The sequence below is a fragment of the Pan troglodytes genome, chromosome 7, assembly GCF_028858775.2.
Source record: "Pan troglodytes isolate AG18354 chromosome 7, NHGRI_mPanTro3-v2.0_pri, whole genome shotgun sequence".
In the NCBI taxonomy this organism is placed as follows: Eukaryota; Metazoa; Chordata; class Mammalia; order Primates; family Hominidae; genus Pan; species Pan troglodytes.
The window spans coordinates 68,555,960-68,566,974 of NC_072405.2; the positions used below are offsets into that span (position 1 = coordinate 68,555,960).

The following is an 11,015-nucleotide window of genomic DNA, read 5'->3' on the forward strand; positions in this document are numbered from 1 at the left end:
GGATTCATCATGCATTTCTTCTGCACTCTAGACAGAGGTAAAGAGGTGGTACAATCTCAACCCAAGTGTCCAAATCTAACCCCACTTCAGAAAAACTCAAGATACTTTTAAAGACTTTAGCTTTCTTTCCCGAAAAGTTTTGATTCAGTACATCTAGAAAGGGAGCCAAGAATTTGTATTTACTTCTAAACTCCCAGGTGATATTATGTGAAGTTTGGTGTGAATTGGGTAGGAGGTGGGAATGGGCAGTAAATTTTGTCGTGAAGATGTACTGGCCCTCATTTGTGAATACCTTTTTTTCTAAAAGACAACCTAAAGCAGTTTTCTCAACCTTGCATATGAATCACCTCCTGGTAAAGACAAATTCTGATTCAGTAGGAGACTCTGCATTTCTAGCGAGCTCCCAAGTTGTACTGATGCTGCTAGTCTATGGACCATAGTTTGCTGCTCCAGTTTGATAAATTGACAGGTAAAAGGGCACAACAAAAATTAAGAATGTAAGTGTAGGAAGGTAGAGGAAACACCCCTGGTTTCCAAGTTGATGGGGAGACACTGTTGAATGTTTAGAATTTTTAATACTCTCTGGTCTTGGTGTATCTTAGATATTCAGGAGGGAAATAAGTTGCTTTTATTAACTTCACAAATTAACTTTCTACTAAATAGAGAATAGTGCAATGGTAAAAACTATATATTCTGAAGTCCAATTGAATGACTTCAAATTCTACCTTCATATTTTGATAGCTATGATAGTGTGAGCAAATAATAATAATAATAATAATCTGCTCGTACCACATTTCCTTATTTGTAAAGTGGAGATAATAAGAGTACTTACCTCTCCAGAGATGGGGAGGATTACTAGTTAACATATGGAAAGCGTGAAGAGCATGTTCTGGCCCAGTCAAGCAATATAACAACATCTGCCACTTTCTTATCTTTGTTTGTTTTCACAGATATCAATATGAGGTCATATTGAGAACTGAAAGAAATGTTCAACTTGTTATTTTTCTCACAACTCCCTTGGCTTTCTGGTAAATCTGGCTTTCAACCCTGTTCCTTTTTTTTTTTTTTTTTTTTTTTTTTTTGAGACAAAGCTTCGCTCTTGTTGCTCAGGTTGGATGGAGTGCAACGGCTCGATCTCGGCTCAGGCTCACTGCAACCTCCGCCTCCTGGGTTCAAGTGATTCTCCTGCCTCAACCTCCTGAGTAGCTGGGATTACAGGCATGCACCACCACACTCGGCTAATTTTTTGTATTTTTAGTAGAGACAGGGTTTCTCCATGTTGGTCAGGCTGGTCTTGAACTCCTAATCTCAGATGATCCACCCACCTTGGCCTCCCAAAGTGCTGGGATTACAGGTGTGAGCCACCAGGCCTGACCCCTGTTCCTTCTTATTGCAACATGATGAATCTCCCTTCCATTTATTCCTCATCTATCTGTCTAGTCCCATCATATTTAAAAATCTTATACCTTTACCCAGCTTACTTTTTCTTCTCCCATTTTTAGATCACCTAATCCTCTATGAATCTGTGAAACTCTACCTCTCAACATTTGTTTGAAACCATTCTTAACCAAGGTCAATGAACTTTTTCTCTAGGCAAATCTGTTTTTCCACATTGTTAGTCATCTCTTTCTCAAAATTTGGCAGCCATTTCATAGTAGAAACAAAAATTTCAAATACATATTATATTCACAAATGTTATCACAATTTTAAACAAAGCCACAGCCATTGTAATCTGGGGTTTAATGGATAATCTAAATTGGGGAGCAGGTGTGCAGATTGGCAAAGGGAAGGCAGATAAGTATTCCAGGTATATCAGACAGCATTAACAAAGCCCACCTGTCAGCTGGGCTAACCAACAGAGACATCAGACTCACCACCTGACTTCTGTCATGCTCCAACTCATCTTTCAGACCTTCACTGCCCCAGTTCTCTTGCCCAGTTGTTTAGGTCTTATTCCTAAAATGAATTCCTTACTTGTAATAAATGCAATGGTTCTGCTTCCCTGATTAATACTGAGTGACACCAGAGTTTAGAATTCAGCCTTGATCTCATAGAAAATAATTGAACATTAAAGCTTCTCAAGCAGAGAATGACATGGTAAAAGTGGGTCTTTGGGGAGATGACTTAACAGTGGTTTTCATTCTAATTTCATCCTGGCTTGTGAGAGTTAATAACTGAAAGAAGAGATAGGACCACATGGCCTATCATGGTAAGTCAAGTGAGAGATAGAGTCCTCAGAAGGGAGACAAAAATAAAGAAATGATCATCAACTCTTCAAAGTCATTGACTCTGGTATTCGTCTTTTCAGCGTCTTCGTGGTGCAATACAGCCCTGGACACACAGTAGAAATATGTCAAAAGTTTACAACATTTGAGAAAAAATTAAATGCATAAAATATGAGTCATGCTTTTCATTTATTAATACAAATTAAAACAAAATGGTCCCCAATTTCCACTGAAATGTAAGCTCCATAAAACTATAGATGTTGGAAATTTATTGTAGCATTGCTGTATTTTCAGGCCTCAAACAGCGCCTGGTGCATATTAATGTGTGGATAAATATTTATTAAATGAAATTAATGACTGATGCCACTAGACATCATAATCTCTTTCTTAAATACATAACATGGAACATTTATTCAGTTGAATTGTTTATTTCAAAAGAAAGTTTCCAAAATCAGAGTTTACAGAGAATGCTGCACAATCACATAAATATCCCCAAACACTTAATCTATGAATTAAACTTAACTTAGAATTTCAGAGTGCAGAATTCTATAGAAAATGACTTGATGAAAAAGTTTATGTTCTTTATCTAAAAAAAGTTTATATTTAATATATTTCTGTCACAGGATTTGTCATTGTTGTTGCTTTTTTTTTCCTGGGCAAGAAATGACATCGAGAGGTTTTTTTTCCACCATTCAGGAAAATCATTTTAGGGCTATAAATATTAATGGGTTTAGTAATAAATTACACACTTGAATGGCATTTTATTACTTAAAACTAAAATATTAAAAACCTTATTTGAAATGCACAGAGAAATCATGTAATTTAAATCACCTTAGACTTGGAAATGGACTGCAAAACACTGCTTAGAAAGAAGGATAATTCTTAAAATATGTATTTTGGTAATGGGCCAACATATTTCACAGAATCATCTAAAAAGAAAGTGGACAGATCCTCTGGTCTAGTATATTTTTTCTCAGATAAGCAAATTCTTTTTATTTGCTTCCCTTGGCCATTCTCTAAAATTAATAACATAAGCACTGAAGTTAGAATTGCTAAGAACTAATTTTTCTTGCCATTGAAGCAAGATTTTCTTCTCTCTGAAAATGAATTTACTAACAATGTTATAAACCAAGGGTGTCATCTCCTAAAAAGTAAATCTTACAGATCGGCCACACACATGACATATATACTCAAAAGTATGTATCCAAATCATACTTCTTCCTTTTGGAAATTTGGAATTGGAATTAATAATTTAAGCATTGATATTAATTTATTTCTCAACTGTATAATAAATGAATTTCTCAGATGAATTCTATCTGATCATTTTAGAGATAGAAATAATAATTTTATTCAGGAATCAATCACTATCATTATATCTTCAACCAATATCATGACCAGGGCATAAGATACTGTCCTTGCTCCCATTAATTTTGTCCAAAATTCTTTAATTCTAATTAATTACAAAAATAATCAATAAATATGTGGTTTGCCTGGAGGAGTTGAGCGTAGTTGTAAGTTAGCCTATTTTACGTAAGATAAAACAGGTTTTAAATTTAGCTACATGACCTTTCCAGTCACTAATCAGAGTTTATTTTTATGCCACTTCCCCATTAAGAACTTTTTCAGTGATTCCCCCACTGCACACAGAATAAAACCTGGTTTCCTTAGCTCAGTAGTCAAGGACCATTCTAATCTGCTCCAAGACTTTTTCTACAGTCTAATTCTCATTCTTATTTTACTGTCCACAACAAGCCATCCACATCAGATCTTTTGCAGTTCCTGAAGATGCCTCAACTCTTCACTTTCAAGGTGTCAGTGCAACATGAAGGGAACACCTGGAATAGTCTCCTTTCCCATCACTAGTTTCTCCCATTCTTAAAAACTGTACCTAGTACTGCCCCCAATTTTACAAAATGTTCTCATCTCTATCTGCCTTACCTGCCAGGCCCTGAGACTGTGGTAAAGAGGGATCCTGTCTTATTCATATTTGTATTTATTAGAGAAACAGATAAGTGCTCTGTTAATAGTTATGAATCGAATCACATTAAATTGAATTGAAACTGGAAGCTGGGGTAGTGGTGGGGATGGGAATATGGCATCAAACCAAGTTCTCTAATGCAGCCACAGATCAATCAGCAAGTACATTTCTCAGTACTAAAATCCAAGATCTGGATTGGTCACTATAGGGGGTAAATAAAAAGGAAAACAGGCCAGCGGGCTGGCTTGTGCCTGAAATCCCAGCACTTTGGGAGGATGAGGTGGGTGGATCGCTTGAGCCCAGAAGTTCAAAACCAGCCTGGGCAACATGCCAAAAGCCAGTCTCTACAAAAAAAATACAAAAAACTAGCTGGGCATGGTGGTGTACACCTATAGTCAGCTATCCAGGAGGCTGAGGTGGGAGTATCACTAGAGCCTGGGAAGTTGAGGCTGCAGTGAGTCATGATTGTACCACTGCACTCCAGCCTGGGTGGCAGAGCAAGACCCTGTCACAATAAATAAATAAATAAATAAATAAATAAATAAATAAATAAGAAAACACCTTCAAGAATCCACAGAATAATGCCTTAAATTATCTCATTTAAAGAAGGGTGACAAGAGCTAAATTTGACCAGATGATTTATATACAGTACCATTTAAGCATCAAAACGCCACTTTAAGGGACCATTACTTTTACAAGTGAAAAAACTGAAGCCCAAAGTCACACAGCAAGTAAGTAGCAGAATAAAAATATAAACTCACACCTGTTAGGTCCCAGGGTTTGTGCTCTCAACCACATCCAATCGCCTTGAGTCTCAGAGCGAGTTTTGTTGTCTATGCTTTTTAAAATGTCACTTCTATTTTTATAACTTAAAAGTATATATTAATTGCAGAATTGACCATAGTGCCACTACCCAGAGGCAACCAAATTTTGTTTTCAGTTTTTTTCTGTGAGAATAAATAAACAACACATATGTTTTCCTGATATTAGATCACTCTGTATACTTCACATGTTATGATAATTTTATTCACGTTTTGCACTGAACACTTTCTACATTATTTCAACATTCACCTAAAATATGTTTTTATGCTACATATTATTTTAATTATGAATTAACAATAACTTAACTCTATAAAATCTTGCATCATTAGATATCTAGCTTGTTTTCTACCTTTTACTATTATAAGTAAAATTTTGTAAGCATCCTTGTGCATAAACATTTTTGTGCATCACTGATTATTTATTTGGGGTTTCAATTTTCAACTTTTATGGGAAAGGGAAAGAAAGTCACAAGGAAGTTAAGCTGTATCTGATTTCACACTGCTAAAGAGTAATGAACTCTAGACTTCAATGCAAACCATCTAATCCGGGTTTTCCCAACTTCATACACCGTTAACATTTTGAACCAGATAATTCTTCATTGTCAGGGGTCATTCTATGCATGGTAAACTATTAAGCCTCACCTCTGGCCTCCATTCCTAGAAGTCAGTAGCAAGAAACCCTCCACTCATGACAATAAAAATTGTCTCCAGATATTATTGTCCAATGTCCCAGGTTGGGCGAGGGGATCATAACATCCCTCTCCTCTCTCATTGAAACTCACTGATCGAATATAAAAGACTCAGACCCATTAGATCCATCTACATTATATAGACTTGATTTTGGAGGGAGAAGAAAAAATCAGCATGTAAATATATTTCATTTCCAAAAACTGGTAAAGGTCCATGAAGGATGCGACAAGTATTTTGCACTATATGAGACTATGTAATTGTCTTCAATTGACTTCAAGAAAACATAACGAACATTCCTGAACACCAAAACAATATCCAAAAATGTGCAGAAAAGAAGTACCAGTTTTGTGTGAAGAATGACAAAGCTGAATATATAAAAGACGGTTTTTTAATAGCCTGCAATATAAGACACTTCACGGTAACCACTTGAAAAATGAAGATAAAGCCCTGAATAGAGACAGATTGATATGTAAAGAAAAAGAAGGAGTAGAGGTTAATGAATTATTTCTAAATCAATATAATGTAATAAAATTCCCTCTTCTGTGAAAATGTGAAATTTGCATTTATGCCCAGTGAAATATAGATGAACAGTGATTGTGCTTATTACACCTGTCATAGTGAAAAAAAACCAGGGCACATCATCTACTAGTTAGATTTCTTCAAAACTGATTAACCTTAATACATTTTTCCCTTCACTGATCTTATGGAGTTTACTGAATATAGCGCGTCTTGATTAAAATTGCCCACATCTGAATTCAAGTCATCTTTTTCTCTAACTCATATATCTTCGATTATTTCTTTAAATTAACTGTTTAACTAATGGGAATAATGCAATCTCTTGGTCATTATATACTTAAAAACTCAGATAGGGAGTTTCCCAAAATAAAATTTTCAAGAAAATGAAAAGAAGATATTAGAATAACAGTGCTTTTGCCCTTTTCTATTGGTTTAGAATATAAATTTTTGAGAGTAACATGGAAGTCTTTATAAATAATCATTTTCCTTGTGTTCAAAATGCTATGTACTTGCAGTTTGCAAATATTCCATTCTGCTTTGGCTAATTCAGGCATTTTTGAAGTTCTATTATTTGATACAAAATCCTTGAATCAATATTTTTGTTTAACTGGGTGTGTTTTTGTTATTTGCCTACCTAGCAACTGACTGAATTTCCCTAACAGTTGATCTGATTTTATCATTAAGAAAACTAAAAGCACCTATTTATTTGTCAGTCCACAGTGTATGAAGAAAATTCACAGCTCTTCTTTTTTCACTTGAGTCTGATCTATTACTATTGTGGCCAAACCTGCACAACTGAGATATGTGGGGATTCTTTTTCATCACAAATCTGCATGGTAGCAAAAGGAGTAAAAACACAGGGCCAAAAGAGGTACATCCAGTGTCACAAATGAGACCAAGAATTTTCCAATCAGATTAGCTCACTACAATGATGAACATTATTTCTTTGCAAATAGAGACTTTTTGATTATTAAATGCGAACTATATCTGTCTCAATTAAATTTTTTTGAAAAATGCTCTATCAGAACTACTTTTTGCAGCTTCATAATAATCTTGAGCTATACAATCAATACCCATACTTTTGGTTAATAATCTTTTGGGCCTGCACTTAGTAATATTTTTACAGAGTAAATTCATTTTCTGTTAGTGCATGCAGAAAGTGTAATATGAAAATAAAGCCATCCTTTTGTCATTTTAATTTACAATGGTTGACTCATTATTTAAGTCACATCTAGCCTATAGTGTCTTTGACCTATTTACACAATCGTTGCGACCCTCCACCCCATGCACACTCACCCCACACTCCGGTCTCGGGCTTAGACTACTATCTGCCACGGCTCTCTCAAAGGAAAATATAGAGTGTGGTATAAGCTTAAGAGAAGAATAAAATTAATATATTGGAACAGAAGTGAAATAGTAAATATTCTGCTTGAATGAACAAACAATAACTTGTCCTTATTAGGTCTGCAGGATATACTACAACTGACTAACCATAATATACCCAGACATTTTTCAGAAAAAATTACCTCTGCCAAGTTACTTTCAATACATACTAAAAAGAAGGCTCAGTAGGTTAACACACATACATGCATGCATGCTGTCTCTCTCTCACACACACACACACACTCACACACTCAACTAACAGGGCTTTAAAGTATGCCAAAGAGTCCCATTTTAAAAACACGCTGAAGAAGTACTCAGTACTGAGTTCTTAAAGTATTTTAAAGTTCATTTAATTAATTTAAAACATGGAGACTGTAAGGGGGAAATGCACATTATAAAGTGATAAATGATTCTGTCTGTGATGAGAGAAATTCTACTAGGAATAAGTAAGAATAAGCACAAATCTAGTTGTTTTTAGAACTTGCTGAGATTCAGTTCCTCTCCAGCAGATCCAAGAAAAGTGTGAGACAGAATAAATGTCCTATTTTCTTTTTTTGAGCCTGGAGATTACTTGAATAGGTGACTTCATCATTTTCTTGCACTGTTTGTAGTTCTAGGACAATTGCCAATGACACGTTTTTCTCAGCTATTCCAAGGCCCCAATTCAAACTTGTTTACACAAAAATTGCCAGGAAACATATTTAGCGGCAATAGAGTCTCCCTCTCTATCTCTCTCTGGTCAGAGCCCATCAGAAGGTGTTAAGATTTTTTTCCTGTGGCAATTAATATGAAATTGCCAACATCCATCATTTTTAATGCAAGTGATACTCATACCCATCAGGGAAATATATGAGAGACAAATACCAAGATTGCTTAAGGTTGGTCTCAAGGTCAATCTCTTCAATCTACCAGAAATATTCATAGGCAGCTGAAATTTCTTATGATTTTTCAGTAATCTTTTAGAGCACCTTTCAGTAGACAAGTTGTATCTTTGTCATTTGAAGTGGCCAACACAAGTTTCGACTCAGAGACAGGCTTGGAGTAGGTTAAATGAAAGAGAACACATTTATCCCAAGACAAGATCAGTGGCAGACATCTCTCTTGGCACCCTTTTCCACTAGAGGGTTTGATATACCCCTTTGATTTAATATAAGATTGTCTAAAAATAAACGTATTTATTTTGTTTATAGAGGAAAAAAATGGTGGGGGTTTGAAAAATACTTCACTGCTAAACTTTTAATGGAAGATTGCTCAATTAAATAGATGTAGGAAAAGGTAAATTGTACAACCTTAGCAATTTTATAAATTGGATATTCATCCAATTTAATTATGAGTTTTGAAAGTGTCAGTATGTTTTTATATGAAATGACAATCTCTAAGTATGTAAGCCTTAAATTAAAAACATAAAACTTAAAAACCAGGACAAAAGAGCATTCTCCTGTGAAAAAGTAGTGAAAAACATGGACAATTTAGTGGCATAGACACTACAAAAAAAAATGTTCTTCTTTTTGAGTAAAAGAAACAGGAAACCTACAGATTAAATCCCCAAGGAAGTCAATTGAAAGGAAAGAGCAAGTATTAACGCTGTCATACAATTTTAAAATAGCACCAGATTAAAAAGAACCACCGGGTACTTTCATGCTTATTTTTTCCATAAAGAAAAGTTGTATCAGCTCTGGTAGAGCAGATCAGATGATTTCAGAAACCACATCCTCATTACTCAGAACCAGATTCCACCTTTCAGTATTTCAGTATTATTAGTTCTGTCCCCAATTTCTTCCTTTGAAACCAATGCATGTGTTCTCAGTGGTCCAGTGACCACCACTGATGTTAATCAGATTCCTTATTTTCATAACCATAGTGACGTTTAAGATGAAGTAGGTCAGGCAAGAGAGGGAAAAGTTATAACTGGGGAGTAGGTCAATGTGTGCTAGGAATATCAAACACACACAAATTGACCTTACTATTTTTAAAAATGGTTGTTACATTGGAGTTAAAAATAATTGTTTGATTTCTCTTTTCTAGTTTTTTTAATGATCTGTTTTCACGGTTGGTGAACACATCTCATTTTGATATTTCTATAGGAGTTCAGAACTTCAGAAGTAAACACTTCTTACAGTCACTCCTCTCCATGGTAGGAGAAGTGACTTACCCAAATTGAGATAGGAGGGAGCCAATCATCCATTTAGATATAATAATCAGGGCAGCATTGCTTCATGGACACACAGACATTTCCCCTCACCCTCTCCTGCTCCCCCAGTACACAGGACGCTCTCCCATGCCTTTTTCACTCATAGGGAAGGTCAAGAGAGTCACAGCCCTTCTCTAGCTTCTTTGCCTGGGACCAGGAGTATCACTTGTCAGTTCAGAGTGCCCTAAACAGGCTCTCCTTTGTCTAATCCAGCTTCACCAAGGTATTGGTTATGTACTGCCACACAATAAATGTCTTTTGGTGCTTTAAAACACATTTAGCATTTGTAGTCTCTCACACTTTTTGTGAGTCAGAAAATCTGACAGGGCCCAGTGAGGTCAGCTCATCTCCATGATGCCTGGAGCCTCATCCAGAAATCTTGAAGGCTGTGGCCTCAAACCAACTGAAGGCTCACTCATGCATGTTCTTGCAGTTGATGCAGGCTGAGACCTTAGCTGGGACTGTTGACTGGAACATCTATACCTGCCTTTCTGTGTGGCTGGGGCTTTCTTATAATGTGGTAGCCAGCTTTGAAAGGCAAGTGAAGAGAGAGAGAGAGAAGGATTGGGAGGTTATACCCCTTATTACCCAGTCTCAGAAGTCATGGTAGCATCACTTGTACTCCATTGTTCAGCACAGTCACAAGGAGAGAGAGCTTAGACTCATCTTTCAGGAAGATGAGTGTCAGCCACATTGTAAGAAGAGCATGTGGGATAAGATAGATATATTGGCAGTGGCATCTTTGGAAGATATGATATGCCACCACCAATAATAAATCAATATTGTGTGTTTAGCCTCAGTTCACTTCTGGAGAAAAAGTGAGATGTTAGGCTTCCCCATTCTCCAATTATTTTCAACAATTATTTCCATTTCACAAGTATGAAGATTTCTCCATGCACTCGGCAATATTCTACAAAGTGTTACAAGAATATTTGTTTAAACTAAGATACAAACTCTGCCTTCAGAGACCTAATAATTGCCAAGATCTTGATTTCCAGAGTGCTTTATATTTTAGAAATGTATTCGTATTGACTATCTTACTTGATCCCTGAAAGATTCTTATGATTGATTGTCTATTTCGTCTCTGAGTAAACTGAAATTTGGAAGAGTTCGGTAACTTAGAGCTATACAAGTAACACACAATGGAAACAAGACTCAAATTATAAAGAAAATTTCCTAGGAGTTCTGTATAGTCTAGTGAAGCCCTTTTC

The 11,015-nt window shown here is 35.8% G+C and overlaps 1 long non-coding RNA gene across 1 annotated transcript in view; it reads right to left on the reverse strand.

The window, feature by feature from the left end:
- Window positions 1-965, reverse strand: part of LOC134810875 (uncharacterized) — a 29,333-nt gene extending 28,368 nt beyond the window's left edge. The window contains exon 1 of the long non-coding RNA XR_010159581.1: window positions 833-965. This is a non-coding gene — a long non-coding RNA (uncharacterized LOC134810875). The remainder of the gene's footprint in view (window positions 1-832) is intronic.
- Between the last annotated feature and the right edge of the window lie 10,050 nt (window positions 966-11,015).